Source organism: Spermophilus citellus (genome assembly GCF_964194105.1).
Source record: "Spermophilus citellus genome assembly, chromosome: 15".
NCBI lineage: Eukaryota > Metazoa > Chordata > Mammalia > Rodentia > Sciuridae > Spermophilus > Spermophilus citellus.
In genome coordinates, this window is record NC_138195.1 from 67,839,064 (window position 1) to 67,861,283 (window position 22,220).

Here is a 22,220-nt window from a genome sequence, read left to right on the forward strand (position 1 = left end):
TGTAGATGGACACACTACCTTTATTTTATTTATTTATTTTTATGTGGTGCTGGGGATCCAACTCAGTGCCTCACACATGGTAGGCAAGCACTCTACCACTGAGCCACAACCCTGCCCCCATGGTATAGGATCATTTGATTAATATCTCTCTCTCTTGCAAAAAAAAAATGTAAATTCACAAGTGCAGGGACCATTCCTTATGTTATTTTCTCAGTACCAGTGCTGGTACATAGTAAGTAATAAAATACATTCTTATTGAGGCTGGGGCTGTGACTCAGCGGTATCGAATTTACCTTGAACTTGTGAGGTACTGGGTTTGATCCTCAGTACCACATGTAAATAAATAAAAGTCTATCAACAGAGGCTGGGGATGTGGCTCAGTGGTAGAGCGCTTGCCTCACACATGTAAGGCCCTGAGTTCGATCCTCAGCACCACAAAAAAATAAACAAACAAAATAAAGGCTAAAAATAACTGCCAAACTTTAAAGAAAAAGTCTATCAACAACTAAAAATATTTAAAAAATATATTCTTGTTGAATGATTAAATCACCTGGAAAACTTTTAAAAAATGTCCATGGTCACCCAACTTACAATAAGATCTGATGTAAATCCTCATTTCCTGAGTCTTCCACCCCACAATACGAGAGGGAGTGGTGGGTCTGGGATTCATATTTTGTAAAAGCCATTCAAGGTATTCACCTTCATTTCTTTTCTCAATCTCAATCGAATGAAGCCCTTTAAAGGATTTTACCACAAATGTGACCTGATTAAATTTACTATTTACGTAAAATGGCTTAAGGGAAGTAGGGAGTGATACCGCTGTTGACCGGTGACGAGTCCTTGCTTCCCCGATGTTGAAGAATAACACCAAAGAAGCACGCCGAGGCAAGGTCAGAGTAGAAATTAGAAGTTTATTAAAGGACAGCAGAAAAGACTTCTCCCGGAGGAAGAAGGGGACCCAAGAGGTGGAATCCGTGGAAGTGCAGTTGTCTCCCCTTTTTATAGTTTTGCTGATGAAGGGGGAAGGGTTGGGACACAGGTGGGCCAAACAAGTAATCTGGGCAGGAAGGACTTCATTATCACTTCTTTGGGATGGGCTATCTCCAAATCTGTTGGGGGCTGTTATAGGGTGGACTTTGGCCTAGGGCCTTTCCGGGACTTCATTAACATTCCATGAGTTGTCCTGTGTTTTCCCTGAGTCATTCCCAGCATGGCCTCCATTTTAGATTTCACTCGGTATTAGACCCGATTTACCTAACTACACTGACTACCTAACTTTAAATCTGGCTTCAGGAGGACCCTATAGAGGTTGCCAGAGCAGTAAGGAAGTTCACCAAGTAATCAGCCAAGAAATGGTGCGGGTGGGAATTAAATCACTGGCATTTTGTGTGAAGAGGGAACAGATTCAAGAGTGAGAATAAGGGAACTAGAACAATGGAATCTACTCAAATCGGTGACCATCTGTACAAGGGTGGAAGAGGAAGAGAGAGAGAGATAAATCCGGGAAGAGGGGCAGTAGTTCACTTTATAAGTTTTGTTTGTTTTGGGGTGCTGGGGCTTGAACCGAGGGCCTCATACATGATATACGAGTGCTCTATCATGGAGCTACATCTCCAGCCCCCAATTTTCAAGTACTTTGTAGATGCCTGTGAGAGTCGTCTAGGAAGTTGGAAGTACAACTTTGAGCTCAGGAGAGAAGGGGTAGGAATCTCCCCTCCCTCACCCCAGTATCAAGAGCTCAGGAGAACACCAACATTTAAAAGATGAATTAGGAAAGGAATTCTTGAAAGATATTGAGTTGGATGCCTTGAAAGGAAAAGGCAAATCTGGACAGTATTACAGAAAATAAGCGATAACGTCCATTAACGTCAAATGACTAAGGTTTAAGTTGAGCCTGGAAATACCTCCGGTAAATTGGCAACAGGGACTGACAGCGACAAAGGACATTTTCTACGGGGGCGGAAGCTGCAGGGCAGAATGGAGTACGCCCTGGGAGGAAATCGAGACACCGAGTGTATATTATTTTTTCAAGAAACTTGGCTGTGAACATGAGAGAAAACGTACAATCGAGGGGGACGGGCACAGATGTGAGCCGGTTTACAGATGAGGGCAACTAGGGAGGCTTCTAAGGACAGGAGCGTAAACACTCTCCCGCCCCCGTGATTTGCCAGCCCCGTCCACGTGACCCAACGAAGTGGGCGTGGCCAGGCCTCGCACGGACTACAGCCACCAGAAGGCCTCGCGGCGCGGGGGCGGTGCTGAGACCTGGAGCGCGCTCCCACGGCGCGAGCGGAAGAGCCTGAGCTTCGGGAAGGCGGCGGAAGCGGAGAGCCACTGCGTCCCGGTAACCACGAGCCCCACTTCCCCTCGACCCCTTCGCACTCCAAGCTGGGGCTCGTTGACTCCACTTTTCCCCTCGCAGCCCGGGACGCGACTTTGTTTTTGTCTTGTGTTTGTTACCGGTATTTTCTTCCTCACGTGACGTGCAGGTCCGGCCCCCGCCCGGGGCGGAGGTTACTGAGAAACTCTTGCCCTTCGACCCTGCTGGGCCCTGGGTCGACCGAAACCCTCTGGGGAACCTTTCTGCCTTTTCAGGGGCCACATACCCGCTTTGGGGCCTCACCCTAAGCGCTCCCAGCGTGTGGGTCGTCCCTCTCCCGCGTTTCAACAGGTAGTGAGCTGGGGTGTGTGGCGTCCCCCGCAGAGCTGTGGGGGCGTGGGCGGCCTAGGCAACCCCGCGACCACCTGGGGCTACCGGTGATTTCCACGCCGCGAGCCTTGTGACAGGGTCCGGGGCTATGGGCTGGGAGTGAACGGTTTGTAAGGGAGGATGCACTTCCTTCTCTTGTGGGGCTGCCCTGGGAAAACTGTAGTCCTGTCGTCCAAGTTTTCTGCACCTGTACAGCTGCCTCTGTGTTGTCTAAGAGTAGGAGCTTTGGGTTTGGAGTCTGATGTCACGGGAGGAGTCTGGGTCTGTTGCTTACTGGACCTGTGGTCTTTTGTTGTACAATGTTTCCTGTCGCCTCGTTTTCTTTATCTGAAAAATGGGAACAGTAATCTTTCTTCCTTGTTCAGCCTTCCAGGATTTTGGGGTTCAGCAGAAGGTGATATACGTGCGAAAACTTTGGGCTATAAATTATAGCATGTTTAAGAAATTTACAGTATAATTCAGTTTCCAGTTCAGGTCAGTTAAATTTTAAGAACTACATCTTTATGAAGTAGAGGAGTTAATAAATCGAGGGAGAGTCTCTTTGGAAACTAATATGAACCACACAAATGGTCTTGTGCTAGGTTCCCAGTGAAGAAGTGACATTAGGGCCTTACCACCTGTGGAGTCAATTTTAAACTTCATCTGGATTTTTAAGGCCCACGGGGATTTGAACTTCCCTCTCTCCAGTGCGCACACAAGTATCTGCCCCTCTTGGTCTTTTAATCTTTATCAACACCACACAGGTACCAGCATCTGAGAAAGCACTTAAAGATCCACAAGTATGGTGTTGAACCAATGACCAATCTCTAGCAATTCTTGTGTCTTTTGCCCCTGCTGCTACTCATGCACTAAATCTAGCTCTGCTTCTTTTTTTGGCAGGAACAAGGCGGGGGTGCCAGGAATTGAACTTGGGGGGAGGGCACTTGACCACTGAGCCACTCCCCAGCCCTATTTTATATTTTATTTAGAGACAGGGTGTCACTGAGTTGCTTAGGGCCTCCGTTTTTTTGATGAGGCTGGCTTTGAACTTTCCATCCTCCTGCTTCAGCCTCCCAAACTGCTCCTGGCTGTAACTCTGCTTCTAACACAGTCCCATTAATCTGTGTGCCTATTATTCTAAATATTGTTATTTTCACCTGTCATTGGTGTATGTGCTAGGAGTTTCCTTAGAGTTAAATTCAGAATATCAATAGCCAATATTTCAGTCAGTTTTCTGACTATTGAACTCTGAGACTTAAGCAGGTTGCTCATTGACTTATTTTTTTTCCCCTCTTGTAGAGAATAGAGATTTTGCAGTCAATTCTAAAAGGGTTTTGGGTTGTAGTAATTAGATATGTTAGCTTGTATTTGTTCCAAAATTATTGATTGGAAAATACTTGAATATAGGTCAGAAAACACAGGATGGCAGTAAAGTGCTTTAGAACCGTGTACAAAGTAGAACAAATATAAGTTCAAATCCCAGTGTTGTGACTTACCAGTTTTCAACTTGTATGAATTAGTTGACCTCTCTGAGACTGTTTACTCGTTTTTAAAACAGGGGTGATAACATTTGCTTCATAATGTGTCTGTAAGGATTAAATGAGGTGTATCTTTTAAGGGTTTAGTAATAAATTCTTATTATTTTGTTGCTGCTTTTATTAATTATTATGATAATAAGAAATGATGAAAACTTTAGGTATTTTCTGGAGAATAATTATCCCTAACCTACAGACTTAAAAAAAAGTACTTTTAATAGCTAGTGCAGTGGTACTTGTTTGTAACCTCAGCAGCTGGGGAGGCTAAGGCAGGAGAATCGGAAGTTCAAGACCAGCCTTAGCAAGACCCTGTCTCAAAATAAAAAGTACAAAGGACTGGGGATGTAGCTCAGTGGTAGAGCACCCCTGGGTTCAATCCCCAATACTGGCAACAAAACAAAACAACACAACTACCACCACCATCACTACCAACAACAAAAACTTCTAAATAGGGTATTTAGATTGTAGGCTTTTTTTTTTTTTGCAGTGTTATTTTATATAAAAAGAATTATAGGGGTTAGGGGTGTAACTCAGTGATAAGGTGCATGAAGCCCTGGGTTCATTCCCCCCCCCCCACTTTTAAAGACTTCTTTAATGCTGTTGTGAAAAAGTTTTTGGGCTGTGTTGTGATTTCTATGTTTTTAGAGATTCCAAATGTTGCTTTGTACATACTTAGTTGAAATTGGACTGGTGTTTCATTTATGATCTGTAGTGAGAATGCACTTCTGTGCTTGTAGCAGAACAATAACATTTGTGACTCAGATATTGACTACGGTAGAATTTTATAGAACGTTTTTTCTATAAAAACTTTTATTATTTATTTTTTTAAGTTAGGCTATTTGACTTTAAATGGGTAGAGGTTTTTTTTTTTTTTTTTTTTTTTTTTTTTTTAAATTTGGCATTAGGAATTAAACCTAGAGTGTTCTACCTCTGAGCTACATGCTCAGCCCTTTTTAAAAATTTTTTTTTTGAGACAGGATCTCATTATATTGCCCAGGCTGGCCTTGAACTCATGATCCTCCTGCCTCAGCCTCTTGTGTATGAATACTGGTGTATGTCATGGTGCCCAGTGACCTCATTTTGTAAAAGTGGAAACTTAGTGTCTGCTGTTGCTGTTGGCATGGAAGTGTATAATTATAAGGAGTTAGTTTAGAGAAATCAGAGAGGAAAACTTTATAGAGAAAAATGATTTGTTGGTTAAGGCAAAGTCTTAGGGTTAAGAATTGAAATATGTACTTTTACTTTCTTCAAGTGCTGCAATGGAATCAGCAGAAGCCTGTAGATTTAGATGTTCAAGAAGTCTTTGTTCTTTTTTTTTTATTTTTTTTTTTATTTCTGTATCCCCTGGCTATATTCTTTTTCAGTTTCAGTTTAGTTATGAATTAGCAAGAAAACTTTTTTCCACAGCAGAATTTATAAAAAGCTATGACAATAGACAGTCATTTTCATTAGAATCTACTTTGTGTGCTATAATGTGTTTTTTTTTAAACTATTTTTTTTAAAGAGAGTGAGAGAGGGAGAAGGAGAGGGAGGGAGGGAGGGAGGGAGAGAGAGAGAGAAATTTTTTTTAATATTTATTTTTTAGTTATTGGCGGACACAACATCTTTGTTTTTATGTGGTGTTGAGGATCGAACCCAGAGTCTCACGTTTGAGGCGATTGTTCTACCACTGAGCCACATCTACCCCAGCCTATCTAATGTGTTATTTTTTCCTTAGTTTTAAAACACTTTTGCTCTTTGACTCGTTTTTACTTACAAGGAATTTGGAAGGTAGACTTCATTCTCAACTGCAGAATCTGAGTAGGCATAATGAATTTTCAGTAATGACTGTGCTAGAGAGTTCTGAATAGGTGCATTCTCTTGATATCCTATGTCACTGAGGCACAGGATTCAGGAGAGGCCACACTGTATTGTGAAAATAAATTAAGCTTTGAAGTCAGTATGAGACTAGGTACTGCTGAAGTAGTACTGAAGATCATTTTGAATTCCACTTCTCATCATCTATAAGATGGAAGCATGGCTGAAAAAATTTGAGATTATTTGAACTAGGCATATTCTAGTTAAACTTGGTAAAAAAATAGGGATTGTTATTACTATTTTAAAGTCACAGATTTTGGTAATGCTTCACAAGATTAGTGTTTACCCAAGATTAAGGTTGTTGACTGTGACTGTGGAACATGAAATACTGAAAAGCTAATTGGCCAGCATTGAATCTGTGACCTTGTCCTCATTATTTTCATGAGCTAACTATTCACAAATATCTCACCAATAAATTAATTAAATGAAATGAATAAATGAAGAGGCTGGTTTATTTTTTATTTTCAGCTTGCAGCTCATTAGTCATAAGAAAATTAACTAGGGTTAAGGGAGTACAAGTATAGATTTTTAATTAATTTATTAAGACTAACCCTCATACTGTGTGTAAAACTGGTGACCTACAGGATGATCTTTGACAGCTGCTAACTAGAACTATAAGTTGTTGAGTTATGTTTGTTACAGACTTCCTACCTATAGGAGAAATGAGAAGAAATAGAAGTAGGCTATTCATGTGTTGAAAGAGTACCCTACACCTCTATGCTACCTACCTAAAATGTGCTTTAGAGTTCTCTATTAATGAGCCCAGGAGGATGGATGAAGCTTGAGTGACTCCTGAGAATTTAACTGAATTACAGAGAAATTCCAGTTGTCAAGCATTAGGTAGGGGTAAAGTATAGTGTGTTGCTCAGCAGCAGTACTCTTGCATTTGAATAGAATTTTTCTCCTCTATCAATAAAACATAGACCAGTTTCTTGTTTGGTGTGTATTACTCATTGCCATGCTAGTCTGTATAGTTTCGCATTCTTCAAATTCATTCTTAATTTTATTAATATTTGTTGTTCCTCTTGTTTGTTTGTCTCTTTTAATGCCAAACCTGGCAGATTTGGGACAAGGGATAAAAACAGAAGCAAAGAAGTATTGTTAGAAACAACAGGTTCTGGTGTCTAGTATTGTGAAATTTCCAAATAATATGGGCTTACCTATGAACATGATATGAATTTCTGGAATAGGAAAGTGGCTGACAGTCAAAAACAGGCCAAGGGTCTGGGGCTGGGGCTGGGGCTGGGGCTCGGGCTCGGGCTCGGGCTCGGGCTCGGGCTCGGGCTCGGGCTCGGGCTCGGGCTCGGGCTCGGGCTCAGCGGTAGTGCACTTGCCTGGCATGTGTGAGGCATTGGGTTTGATTATCAGCACCACCTATAAAGAAATAAAATAAAGGTCTATGAACAACTAGAAAAATATTTTTAAAAATGTGGGCCAAAGATGTATAGCATTCCTTAATATCAAATTTGCTTCTTAGAAAAGAGTCTGAATGTGTTAATTTTTTTTTAAAGAGAGAGTGAGAGAGGAGAGAGAGAGAGAGAATTTTTAATATTTATTTTTTAGTTCTTGGCAGACACAACATCTTTGTTGGTATGTGGTGCTAAGGATCGAACCCAGGCCGCACGCATGCCAGGCGAGCGCGCTACCACTTGAGCCACATCCCCAGCCCTGAATGTGTTAATATTGGCTATATTTGGGCTGTTTCAAGTTGTTTGTGATGGAACATTAGAAGAGTAATAAAGAAGGGAAGCACTTGGCTTTAAATCCTCTCAAATTTATACTGGTGGTCCTGTTTCCATTTCTTAACTATAAAATAGGGATAATACTAACTCTTACTTCTAAAAATTAAAGGAAAAAGTAAACAATAAGGATGTCTTGAAAGTGGGGTGGGTAACTGTAGGGGAAAGAAAGAAAGGTAGATTCCAAAAACACTGTCATACAGAAAAAAAACACCGTCATACAGAAACGGAAAAATCAGAAACATTGAGTGCAACAGTTTCATAGGTAGTTAGAAAGTAAGGTGATCAGATGTAAAGAGAAGGGTGGATTTAGAAGCTCAGGGTAAGAAATTAAAAACTGAAAGAAAATGAATGAGGGAAAAGCAGGAAGGTTTGATCAAGAGAGAGAGCGTATTCATTTGGTTTTGGTTATAAGAGGAGAACTTGTAAATACTTATAGTTAGGAAAGAAAAGCGGATATTAATAGTAAATCAAGTAAAATGCTTATGCAGTTTTTATTACACTATCATTTTCCCTTTAATATTAAACTTGTATATTCAACATGCAACTACCAAACCAGATTTTTACAGTCCTGTTAACTACTTATTTGACCCCTCATAGTATATTTTTAATACATTTAAAGAAAAATAAGTCAGTGTTATTTCCTTTTTGAAATGATTTTTCTCAAAATCTAATACATGCTCACTATAGAAAACTTGGAAAATATAGAAAGCTTTAAAGGATAACAACAGAAAATACTCTTAATCTCATAATGTAAACATAAAATAACAAGTCCCACCTTTTCAATGTTTTCCTCCAATCTTCCCCCTCCCCTCACCAGGTGTTTACTAAAGTTGTGCTGTTTATAAGTCCAAAATTATACTATAAATTAACCATTTATGGTAGAGTTATCTTTACATATCTATTTTGGCACTTATATACTTTCATAAATATTTGTATAACTCTTTATTTCCTCTCCCTATATTGTAAACTATGTAATCCATCCTATGTCTTATACTTTTAGCATAGTATTGCATATAATAGGTTCTTAGAATATACTTGAGATGAATTATTAAGCCCTCTAAGTAGAATTATCCTAGTAACAGGCTGCCCAATTGATAAAAGCTTGATATTTAGGGAGTTATGTATGTTTTAATATGAAGCCGTTGAACTAGAATAAGGGTGCTTTTTCTGGTTAGATGTTTTTTTTGTAGCAAGCCATGCTAATACAACATATTAATGCAAAGCAACTGTTTTATTTTGCTTTTGGATTTTGTCAAGAATCAGGACACTGTGGAGATGCTGTACTTAATTAAGCCTTAACTGGGTAAGATGGAAAGCTGGTTCTGACTTGATAACTGGGAGCTAGAATCTTGTGGCTTCTTTACTGACATGTCTGGTGGTTGATGTTGGCAGATCTCTCCGCAAAGGCTTGGTGATAGCTTTTTTCCCAGAGTAAGCACCCTGAGAGAACCAGGTGGAAGCTGCATTACCTTTTTTTTTTTTTTTTTTTTTTTGGTGGGGTGTACTAGGGATTGGACCCTGGGACACTTAAATATTGAGCCACATCCACAGCATTCTTCCCATTTTAAAAATGTTTTTTTGAGACAGGGTCTTGCTAAATTGCTATGGCTTTGCTAAGTTTCTGAGGCTGACTTTGAACTTGTGATCCTCCTGCTTCAGCCTCCCTAGCTGTTGGGATTACAGGTGTGCACCACTGTGCCTTGCTTGCATTGCCTTTTTTGAGCTAGGCTTGGAAGTCATAATAGTGTCTGTCACAACTTGGCAGATCCAAGGAGAGCAGCAGTTACATGGAATCTGCTTCTTGTGGGAGAAGTACCCAATTAACCTGTAATCTCACCTCTTAGAATTGACTAGTTTCAGATGTATAGTTTTTTATTTATGATTCCTAAATTATACTGTTTTGAAAATGGAAAATCTTTTTTAACAATTTTGAGGCTAACTCAGATGGTAGCAAAAGCCAATCTGTACTATGGTAAGGCTATTCATGGTGTTTATCCTTTGTAGTATAACAATTCATACTTTCACAGAAATGTTAATATTATTTTGTTTTTGCTGGTTCTGGAGATGTAATCCAATGCCTGGGCAAGTGCCACTAAGCTACATCCTGAGATTTTAATGTGTTTAATTACAAAGTGTTTTCTACACCCTGGTTGGATGTGATCCAATAGATGACAGTACTTCTGTTGAGATTCATATGGTGATAACAGTGTTTGAGAAAGGTGGTCTTGGTGGTTATGTGTGTGAAATAACCTCAAGCAGGAATACCTGAAAGTGTTTAGTAGTTGTGTCATTGATAGTGAGTAACATTGGAAAAGGGCCTCAGATAGGTGTAGGAGAAAGATAATGAGTTCAATTTCTAATGTTAAATGCCAGGTATTATATAACTTAAGTGGTTTAAAAAATCTGGTGCTTTAAACATTAATTAATCTCAATGAGTGCTGTCCCTTTTAATCTGTTTTTGAGGTGACACATTTATTCTAGCAAATAAATGTTCTGTGGAATTTGTCTTTTGGAACTACTTTTAGAAACAGTAGAGCCATTTAAGAAAATCAGTCTCATTACCTGATGGTCCTGTTCCTTTTCTCCCAAAGAGTATTATTTTGCTTGACCACCTATCTTATTTCCATACTTCTACCTAAGTGATTATTGGCAGTTTCTAAAAATTAATCTGCAAAGACATAAAATTTATTACCATGGAGGATAGTTAAATGATTATTGCAGTTGCTGAAGATAGTAAAAAGTCTTAAGCTGTGTTAGCATCTTTGAACAAGGTTGCTAGTTATGTGCACTGGCTAAAGGGTGTGTTGTAGGAGCCAGGTTTTAATGATCTCTTTAGTACATTAGTTGTGTATCTTGAGCAAGTAATTTGGGTCTCATTTTCTTTATTTGTAAAATGGGGATGGTGATAATACTTTTGTATTGTGGAATTGTGAGGACTAGTTCTTAGATTTAGAACAATGTTTGGTATTTATACCTATTTATTACCACCACAACTGTTGCTACTATTGCTACCACTACCATTTCATCTGTTTATTTCTCTCGTTTTAAAAATCAGCTGTATTCCTTTATATTATTTTTTTTTCATGTCGGTAGAATGATAGGCTGTTGGAGGTAAAATTGGAGCTCCGATGATCAGAGATATGGTCTTTTTTAAAAGACTATTTTGTCGTAGAGGTTGGTGGGAGAAGAGAAGACTAAGGATGGAGTATTCAGAAATACTCACAGTCGGGGAGTGGGAAGCAGAAAAGGAGCCTACAAAGGAACAGAGGTTGTTTAGAGAAAGAAAACGAGGAGTGTATAGTAACATAGAGGTTAAATTAATTAGGATTAATTTGATTGCAACCAAGTAGCAGAGACTTAAACAGAATAGAAGTTTATTTCTCTTGTGGTGAAGAGTTCCAGCAAGTCAGTTTAGGGCTGGTATGGTTTGCCATGGATTCTGTCCTTTTCCAAAGTCTCTTTAGGGTCTACTAGAGCTCTAGCCATTTCATCCACATTCCATCCATCAGAAAGGAGAAAAAGAACACATCTGCCTCCCTTAAAAAATATTTCCTGTGAAATAAATAAATAAATGAATAAATAGTGTGTGTGTGTGTGTGTGTGTGTGTATCTTATATAATAAATACACACAACTTTTGTTCATATTCCATTGGTGAAATTTAATTACATAGCCATAGCTTGGACAATTTGGGAAATGTATACTTTATTTGAATGGTCAGTGCCTGGGAATAAAGAATAGGAATACTCAGATAAGTGTAGCTAGAAGAGGAATACAGGGTAGATAATAGTTCATTGTCTTTAGGACAGTTTAATTCATTATTGGTAATTCTCAATAGAACTTCTGTAATTTTGAAATTGAGTACAAATTTATTCTTAAATTGCATCAATAGTACAGGTGAAACATCCCTAATATGAAACTCCGAAATCTGAAACACTTCTGGTCCCAAGCATTTTAGATAAGGGACACTCAACCAGTGGGTTGTTTTTAGGGTATAATCTCTTTATGAGTCCTGTGTGTATGTGTGTGTACATATGTGTATATTTCCATTTAACAATGTTGAACAAAATTACTTCACATGGCAACAATGTGAAAAATTGATGATAAGTAAGCCTCTGGTATCCCTCTTCGGTTGATTTAAAGCCTGCAATTTTTACTCAGTCCTCCATTCATTCTCCAATTTGGTTGGTTTTTGGCCAATGTTTTTAATCCATCTCTGTCTTTTTATATTACTTCTGTCACTGCTGTTAATCGTATTTCCCAAAATAGTTAAATGAGTAAATTTAATTAAATGTGTTATTTGCACTGTCTCCTGATCATTAATGAATTTGTAAGTAAGGTCAGACTTAGTCTTCATAGTATTACAGTTACTGAATTGTATCCATTAAAGTGGTACTTAAATTTTATTTTATTTTTAAGGCTTCTGTATTTTGTGTTTATACGTTTTCAATGTTAGAAATATGAAGCTCTTCCAACAAAAAGATAACATTTTCCTTAGAATTTTTTGTCACTTTCATCTGAAAATGTTATAACAAGTTTGAGTGAAAAATCCTTTTTTTAAGATAAAAAGAAGAGGGGCTGCGGTTGTGGCTCAGTGGTGGAGCGCTCGTCTAGCATGTGTGAGGCACTTGGTTCGATCCTCAGCACCACATAAAAAAATAAACAAAATGAAGGTATTGTGTCCATCTACAACTAAAAAAGAAATCTTAAAAAAAAGATTATATATTGCTATTTGACTTTTGTTTTTTTGAAATGATTTTCTAAATTCTTTTATCAGTAGACATAGTTTATAATAGACGTAATTTAAAAAGTAAAATAGTAAAAAAAAAAAAAAGAATTCATAACAAAATACAGGGAGTAGTTTTTTCTACCTTCCCTATTTTCTCTAGTCCCTAAAGGTAGCCACTCTCAACTTCTTAAGCTGTTTCTTCTGGCATTACATATCTCTGCATTTTAAAATAATGTTTTTATAATGCTGTCTTGTAATTTACTTATTTATTCATTATGTATTGCGTTTTCATTATGGCATAGAAAGTTTCACTCTCTTAAATAACAATTTCCACTGTTACCTTGGCCCTAGCCTCCCAATTTGTTTTTTTTTTTTTTTTAACTGTTAAATGGACACAGTATCTTTAATGTGGTGCTGAGGATCGAATCCAGTGCCTTACTTGTGCGAGGCAGATGCTCTACCACTGAGCTGCAGCCCCAGCCCCTAATTTAGTTTTATTATAATGTTTGGTTAAAAGAAATAGTTAATGTTATATTTATACTATCATGCTTGTACAAATATTATTTGCTGATAATCCTTTTTTTTTTTTTTTTGGTACCAGGGATTGAACCCAGGGCCACTTTACCACTGAACCACATCCCCAGTCCATTTTGTTTCTTATTTTGAGACAGGGTCTCACTAAGTTGCAAAGTTGCTGAGGCTGCCCTTGAACTTGTGATCCTGCTTCATTCAGCCTCTTGAACCACTGAGATTACAGGTGTGTGCCACCATGTCTGGTCAAGACTAGAATATTCTTATGTGAAATTATACTATGTGATCATTATTATTTTAATAAGTAAAGGTGAAGTAATAATACGGTACTCAAATGTAGTAACTAAACATCGGTCTCTAGACAGGGCATTGCTGTAGAAAAGGAAGACTGTCACATTTTTCTTGATTGTGAGCTATCGCTTGAATTTCTAAAAGTAATTTTTGGAAAAAACACAAAAATCTTGTTTATTATATTAATACTAGAAAATACTGAGCTTGAGGAAGAAAATGAGAATCACTTTAATTCCATATCTAGAGGTAACCACTGTTAATAGTGTAGTGTATATTTCTAGTAATTTTCTATGTCTTTACCTGTGTATTCGTACATGTATATTTAAAAGGGACATACTACATTTATTTTTCTTATTCCCCCTTCTATTTTTTTCACCATAAAAGTATATATTTTTTGAGAATTTTGTTTTGCACAGAATCCTAAGGGATTATATTTTCATTAACAACATCTGACAAGTGCTATTTATTTGATTGTATCTTTTGTGCCGTGCACTGTGCTGATATTTTTGTTTTTTAAACAGTTTTATTATGTTGACATTATTTCAGACTATAGAAAAAAGTCTAAGAATGGTAGGTAGAATTCACCCAGATATCCCAAATGTTAGCATTTTAGTGTATTTCTTTTCTCCCTTTTATAATGTAGGTGTATACAGCTAGGTGGTGTTAAATGATGGGGATACATTCTGAGACATGCATCCATAGGTGATTTAGTCATTGTGTATACATTATAGAGTACTTACATAAACCTAAATGGTATAGGTCAATCACTTGATGTTAACTATTGAAGCAATCAAAAGACATGGTAAACTTAATGAATGAGGTTGCTGCCTATATAATTTGCCGTGTTTTACAGTAAAGTTTTTTAAGAATGTACTCTAAAATGACGAAAAGTATAGTAAATATACTACATATGTATGTACCATATATAATATAGTAAACCAGTAACAGTTGTTGATAATCATCATCACATAGCACATTCTGCACATAATTGTGCACTATACTTTTGTACAACTGGCAGCCCAGTAGGTTTGTTTACACCAACATCACCACAAACACACAACGCTGACACTAAGTGATAGGAATTTTTCAGTTCCATTTTTATCTTATAGGACTACTGTCCTATATGCAGTCTGTGGTTGACCATAACATCATTATGTAGTACATGACTGTTGCTTGTGAAAGAAAGATATAGACCTTTTCCCCTACTTTATGCCTAAATCTTTCAGCATGCATTTTCTAAAAACAGGGACATTTTTATGTAATGCTGTCAAAATCAGTAAATTAACATTGATTTAGTAATAATAATTTAATTGTTATTATAATCCACAGACTTGTTTACATTTTACCCATGGTGCCAATAATGTACTTGAGAATAAAAGGAAATTCCAGATCATGGAGTGTATTCATTTTTTATTATTTCTGTAAATCTAGAGCAGTTCCTCAGTCTTTGTTTTTTCATGACATGGATGTTTTTGAAGAGTGCAGGCTAATTGTTTTGTAGAATGTATCTAGTTTGGGTTTATCTGATATTTTCTCATAATTAGATTCAAGTTATCCAGTTTTGTCAGGAATACCACAAAACTAGTATTGTGCTTCTCAGGGCATAAGCTCAGGAGGTCCAAAATCTTGAAATATTGGTAATGTAATCTTGGATCACTTCATTAAGGTTGAATCTCCCAGGCTTTTCATGATAAAGTTACAGTTTTTCCTTTCATAATTTTTTCCCAGTTGTTTGGTATCGGGAATTGAATCCAGGGATGCTTAACCACTGAGCCACATCCCCAGCCCTTTTTATTTTATTTTTTAAATTATGAAACTGGGTCTTGCTAAGATGCTTAGGTCCTTGCTGTTTCTGAGCCTGGCTTTTAACCTGTGATCCTCCTGTCTCAGCCTCCCTGCTGCTGGGATTAACAGGCATGCACCACCACGCCTAATTCCTTTTGTAAATCTTTTTTTTTGTGTGTGGCAAAATGTATATGACAAAATTTATTTTCATATTTTAACCATTTTTAAACATATAGTTCAGTGGCATTACATTCCCTTTGTAATCTCAAAATATCTCAGGAAACATACATTGAGATTTCATAAAATATCTTGCTACTCTTGATTTTAATATCTATTGATGAGGTCTGCTTGAATAATTTTCAAAATGGTTCCTAAATGGTGATTTTCTGATTGTATCATTCTTTCTCATTTATTTATAATAGTACTATATTTATTTTTTTACTCTTTCTCTGATTTGGCCATTTGGAGCCCCTTCAACTGATTCCTGTCTCCATTTGATATGCCAGTCAGTCATTCTTTAAGCACTTCTTGCTTCCACAAGAGGTATTTTAGGGTCACATTTGCACTCTCCCAGGCACAGCCCTGGAATGAGTGCTTTCTTAAAGGATCCCTTGTTCCTTTTGAGTAATGAATAGCTTTGTAAGCTATAGTCTAAATTCTGAAAATCTTAGCTGCTACTGGATATCATTGCTTCAAAGCCCTCTCAGCAGACACCTAGGAAATACATGTATGTGATTTGTGTGTGTTTATATACACACCCATAGAACTTTTCTTGTCTACTAAATGCAGTGAGTTTATACTGATACCTTTGATTTTGATCTAACAAACACTAGGATTTTATTTTGTCTTCCCCTTCTTTCATATTTATGGCTCCATCCAACAGTGAAAAATTTTTGCTTATTGGTTCAATCCTAGAATGTAAAAAAATAGTTTAAGAATTGCTAACTCCTACCATTATTTAAAGGTACCTAGTAAGTAGAGTTCAGTTTGGTTATAGTTTTTATTTTCTTTAGCTTAGGGCATATAGTCCAACCCTTCATTGTATAGTAGGGTAGCTACTTTTACAACATGGATTGAAATGTGTTCTAAGTGTAAAATATGCATTGGATTTTGAAAACTTGTTACAAAACAAGGAGTGTGAACTCTGTCTTTAATATTATAATCTTTTTTGCAAACTGATTGTTCTAGTAAGACCAGTTTTCCTCAGTGATTTTGAGATTTCACCTTTATCTTATGTACAATTTTTGTATGATCTATTTCTGGACTTTTTATTATTTTCTCACTGTTGCTTTTATAGAGGTTTAATAGTATATAAAATTTTTAATGTTTTCCTGATTATCCTTACATGGTTATTTTCCTGTTAAATTTTGTTATCACCTTGTCTGTCTCCATTTAAAAAAAAGTTTTCCAGTATTTTTATTTAATTTGCTGACTTGATGATATTGAATTATTCTGAGTTTTCTATTCAGTAACAAGAAATATCTGTTTGCCCAAATCTACTTTTGTGTATTTTAGGAATGTTTTAAGTTTTCTTCATTTTGTTTTTGTACACTTCTTGTTAAACTCTCCATTTTAAAAAAACTCAGTAATGATTTTTATCATGTCAGCATTTATAGAGCTATGTCATTCCTTTTATTGTCTGTAGTTTCCTGTGGTCTGTATATACCATAATGTATTCAACTTTGCTCATGTCAGTGGACCTTAAATTTGCTTATAATTTTTCACTATTGTAAATAGCCCTGGAATAAGTATCTATATACAAGTTCTTTTATTTCATTAGATTACATTCCTTGAAGGAGAATTGCCTGGTCAAATGCCCTTTGATTTTAAAGTTTCTGAAGCATTGCTAAAGTATCTCCTTCCCTTCCCTTCCATTCATTCAAAGCAGGTAGATACAGATTAAATTTTAAATGGCAGGAGTGCCCAAATAGTGGATTTTTTTTTTCATCTGAATGGTGTTGAATACAAATGGCAGAAAGGTAAAAAATTTCATTGACTGTTTTATATATTTAATGTCCAGATACAATGTGTGTTATATAAAAGAGACCACTTATTGATTACCTTGCATGTATTAAATCTAGGTGCCTTTTTTTTTGAGAGAGAGAGAGAGAGAGAGAGAGAGAGAGAGAGAGAGAGAGAGAGAGAATTTTTTTTTAATATTTATTTTTCAGTTTTTGGTGGACACAACATCTTTATGTGGTGCTGAGGATCGAACCCAGCGCCCCGCGCATGCCAGGCGAGCGCGTTACCGCTTGAGCCACATCCCCAGCCCCTAGGTACCTTTAATCCTACAAATTCACCTAACATTTAGACAAAACTCAGATACTCCACATGTTTAGCACTCAGATGTAGACATATCTCTAGATATAGATACATAATATCAAGCATACTACAACCTAAAATAACAGTTGCTTATTTAACAAAAGAGTTATAAAGTGATCATTTAAAAGCCTTTAAACACATCTAAAATGCTTTCTATAGTAATAAAATGTATACCTACACTAACAGTGTACTTGAACCTCATTCTGTTGGCATCATCAAAACAAGATGTCACCATTCATTTTTTTTTTTTTACCTGAAAAATAGGCAAGGATAAAACCATCTTTATTTTTCATTTCTTTGCTAACTGATGAGGTTTGTTTTTTTGCCCAACTAGCCTATGTGTTGGAACTATAGATGACAGGGTATAGTTGAACATCTTTTTGTGTTTTCAGTCATTTATACTATTGTGTTTCTTATCTGTTTTGATGACAGAAGTAATTTCTGATCAGTTTCTAGATCAGTCCTTAGATGTCATTTCCTGTTCTGTTTTGTTAATGAGCTTCTAAAAAGTATTTGTTTTCATTATACATTCTATGGTAATCACTATTAAACTATTAAACTCTTAGTACTTACAAAATTAGAAAATGAAAATTAAATGCCCATTTGTCAAAAGAAATACTGTATATTTATATAAAAGTAACTTTTGCTGTTATTATATCCAGATGAGGCTGCTGTCTGAGGGAATTTTGTACAATTTGCCTTCACACAGAGTCTGTTTGCATGGTGTAGACTTTTTTTATTCAAAACATCAATGTGGCAAATTAGTAGTCTATACTTAGGCACATTTTATAGAAATGTGTTTATTTAAACATTTGCTTACATTTTGTTACTTCAGTGTTATCTAGTTACTCCGGTGTAAAACAAGTTTGAAAGTGTTAATTTCCTGAAAGACTTAGGATCTTTTGAAGATTTTCTTTCTTCTGTTGTCTTTGTCTTTCTTAATTTTGGTGTTTGTTGTGGAGATAGTAAAAATTGGTTAAATTTTGGAATTAGTTTTCAGAGTTAATTACTAGCTTTGTCGGTTTACTCTCTTTCCATTGTAACAATTGAGCTTATTAAACTCTAACTTTCCTATAATTCACATAGGGAACAGCAAAGATGCAGTTTTATTGTAGGGATTACAATAAAATAAATGTTATAGGGATTTAATTAATTTATTCAGAAAGAATAGGTGATCATTTAAATCTTCAGTAAAATATAGGAGTAAAAAAACAATTAGATAACTGTTTTTGATTTTTATATTACCCTGTAGGTATTTATTTTCAGTCAACATTTTTTCTTTTAAAGACAGTCAATATGACTTGCTGTTTTGTGAGAGGTTTTCTTACCCATTCTCTGATATTTTCAGTATTTTCCAGCTTCTGACTCTTGTATGTTGCCAGTGGCAACTGGGAAGCTGATGTACAGGGTGAAGGCTTTAGTGGTAATCAGAGGGTCAGTCACAGCAACTGTCAGAAGAATAATTGTACTCATGTGCTGCTGAAGCACATGGCAAAAATTGAATGGAAATTGTAATAACATGATACTGGTGATTTGCAGAATTCATTTTAAATTGTTTAGCACAGCTAGATATGGTGAGAAATAAATGTTGATGTTGAGACCCGAGTTTAAACAGTGTTCTCAAAAAGAATACAAGGTTAAGTAGTCATGGGCACAGATAAAAGGGGGACATAAATTTCTCCTTTGTTAAGTTTTTTTGGGTAGTTTTTTGCTTTGGTTAGCACCAGAAAGCTATCTTCAGACATTTCTAAATGTTATGCTTGGCTCATATAAGTAGATGCATGGGATTTCATTGTACATAACTGAAATAGCCTAGATCTCAGAGCAAACCAAAGTGAGTTTTTTTTTTTTAACTTATGTTTTGTTGTATGTGGACACAATAGCTTTATTTTATTTTTATGTGGTGCTGAAGATCGAACCTAGTGCCTCATGCATGCTAGGCAAGCGCTCTATCTCTGAGCCCCAGCACCAAAGTGAGTTTTAATCTAGGTTATTTAAAATCTCCTTGTACCTGTCTTATTAGGAGTATTATTTTTTTTTAAGAAGCTAATTTGCAACTAGCCATAAAGAGTGACATTGTGTCCAGGAAAATGCTATACTCACACACTGTACTGTCCCACAAGAGTACTTCTTAAGTCCCCAAACACAGTGCTGACAATCTGTGGCAGCCTATGAATTGTTGAATAGCAGTTGGGGAAGGTGGACAGCAGGGTAAAGTGATTGTAAGTTAAAGAGGAGATGGGAAAGGGAAGAAATGAGAAAAGAGCAGGGCAACTCTTAGGTTTTGTGGGCAGTTTGAATGCAAGCTATTCTAGTTGTTAAGATCTGCTGATAAAACTGAAACAAAACATGCAGAGGTGTTTGGAGGCATAAATACTTATCATTTCAAGATGTTATTGTTTAATTCTGTTATCAAAACTGTAAGGTAAGATTAGATGGAATTAAAAATTTTGGCCAAGTGCTGTGGCACATACCTGTGATCCCAGCGGCCAGGCTTAGAAATTTAATGAGGCCTTAAGTAACTCAATGAGACCCTGTCCCTAAATTAACATTTCAAAAGGCTGGGGATGTGGCTTAGTAGTTAAACATCCCTGGGTTCAATCCTTGGTGCCAAAATTAAAAAAAAAATTATTTTGAAGAGACTAGAAATATTACTTTGTACCAGGGAATGAAACTATAAAGGGTTGGGGTAATGGAATTGGGTCTTCTCCAGGAATTATTGTAGTGATATTAAGGACAGTCTCTAGAATATCTACATCCCAAATGATTGACTAGGTTTTTATCTCAGGCAAATGTATCTTATGTATTTATACATCTTTTGATTTGATTTATAAACATATATGTACATTTACCACCAGCTGGTTTCATTTCAGAAATATATGACCAACTAGAGCCATCTGTGTCAGACATCAAGGAATAAATTTCTGGCTTATTATTTGAATTACGTAGAATAATTTAATCTAGGGCAAGTTATGATTCTGATCTTTCTCGGATTTTAAGGATGATTATACAAAGTACAAGTTGAACACTCAAAAAGTTTTTCATTTCAGATTTCAAAATTTTGAATTACGGGTACTCAGACTTTATTTAAGTCTAAGTAAATATTCCAGAATCCCCAAACTCTGAAATCTGAAACTTTCTGATTCCAAGCATTTCAGCTAAGAGAAACTCAACTAGTAAATGTATTTGATTGTTTCCTAAGTATAAATGTGGAATTAGGTTTGGGACCCATTGTTTTTGACCCCATTCCTTCTGTTAATTCTATTACTAGTTTTAGGTTAAATATGTTACTGTTTGTTCATTGATGAAATTGGATTTAAGTAATCATGAGAAGAGGTTTTAGTCAAGGATACTTGTTATCTCCTCTACATCATTGATACATACTGAAAAAGATACCAGGGCTAAATGGAAAGGCAAATGTAGTGATAAAGGAAAGGTGTAGACACTGTAATAACTTCTCAGGACTTACCTGTAGAGTCTAGACTCAATTCTCCACCTTATCCTAGTGTTAAAGGCCTTCCAGGCTGAATATAATCTTTCTGACAATGAACCTTTGGCTTTACCGAAACTAGTTTTATGGACTAAGTGTTTGTGCAACCCCTCCTTTCATAAGTTGAAATCTAATCCTTAATGTATTGGTATTTTGGAGGCAAGGCCTTTGGGAAGTAATTGGATCATGAGAATAAAGCCCCTATGAATGGGATTAATGACCTTATATGATGGTGCCAAAGAGCTGTCTCACTTACTTTCTCCCTTGTGAGGATATAAGTAGGAGTTAGCTATCTGCAAATTATAATAGGGCTCTCACCAGAACCTGACCATGGTGGCTCTCTGTTCTTTGACCACCAGCTGCTATAACTGAGAAATTTCTGTTGTTGATAAGCTACATACTGATACTTTTTGATAACATCTTGAACTGAAATAAAAGTTTCTATTAACTATTTTCAAAATAATGCTTTCTAACTTACTGCTTCTTCACATACTCAGCCTCTTTTTTTCTATATCAATTCTGTCTGAATGTCAGCTTCTGTAGTTCTGGCCTCAATACCATTGCTTCATGACATTTTCCTTAACCATTTCAGACCTTTAGTGATATCTCTGTCCTCTGGTTTTCTGTCATTTACTGTTTTTCTTGTTTACTTGGCAATTACAATAACAACAACAACTACTACTACCTTTCTGTTTTTAAAGTATCTTTTCTTTTAGATATATCTTAAGTGGGAAAACTTCATTTTTATTCATGTATTGTTTGATGTGAGAAAAAGCCATTACATATTATTAGCTCATATCAAATTTAACATTTATCTTTCTTTTTGAGTCATAAGAATAATAGACTAGAAAGCAATTTAAAAGTTTGAGCAGTAGATCATAACTTCTTTTTTTTATATTAACAATTTTTAATCTGTTATAATTCAATGTTTTGTATATCACCTGTGTTTAAAAAAAGGTTGAAGCATTTAAAGTGCTATTAGACAGTAAAAGTTTTAAATGTTTTTTTAATTTATTTTTTGAATTTTTTTTATTGGTTGTTTAAAACATTACAAAGCTCATGATATATCATCTTTCATACATTTGACTCAATTGGGTCTTGAACTCCCATTTTTACCCCAAATACAAATTGCAGAATCACATCGGTTACACACTCACATTTTTACATAATGGCATATTAGTGACTGTTGTATTCTGCTACCTTTCCTATCCCCTACTATCCCCCCTCCCCTCCCCTCCCATCATCCCTCTT

General features: G+C 36.2%; 2 protein-coding genes across 8 annotated transcripts in view; one reads left to right on the forward strand and one right to left on the reverse strand.

Annotated features, from left to right (window-relative positions):
- The first annotated feature begins 2,258 nt into the window (after positions 1-2,258).
- Positions 2,259-22,220, forward strand: part of R3HCC1L (R3H domain and coiled-coil containing 1 like) — a 93,961-nt gene continuing 73,999 nt past the window's right edge. For 3 of the 7 annotated variants that reach the window (XR_014019065.1, XM_081268711.1, XM_081268716.1), the window contains exon 1: positions 2,259-2,344. The gene's annotated coding sequence lies outside the window, so the exon portion shown is untranslated. The remainder of the gene's footprint in view (positions 2,345-22,220) is intronic. The other 4 variants (XM_081268718.1, XM_081268712.1, XM_081268714.1 and 1 more) reach the window with 4 other exon arrangements.
- Positions 7,358-22,220, reverse strand: part of LOXL4 (lysyl oxidase like 4) — a 110,025-nt gene continuing 95,162 nt past the window's right edge. Inside the window, exon 16 of the mRNA XM_081268722.1 lies at positions 7,358-7,455. The gene's annotated coding sequence lies outside the window, so the exon portion shown is untranslated. The remainder of the gene's footprint in view (positions 7,456-22,220) is intronic.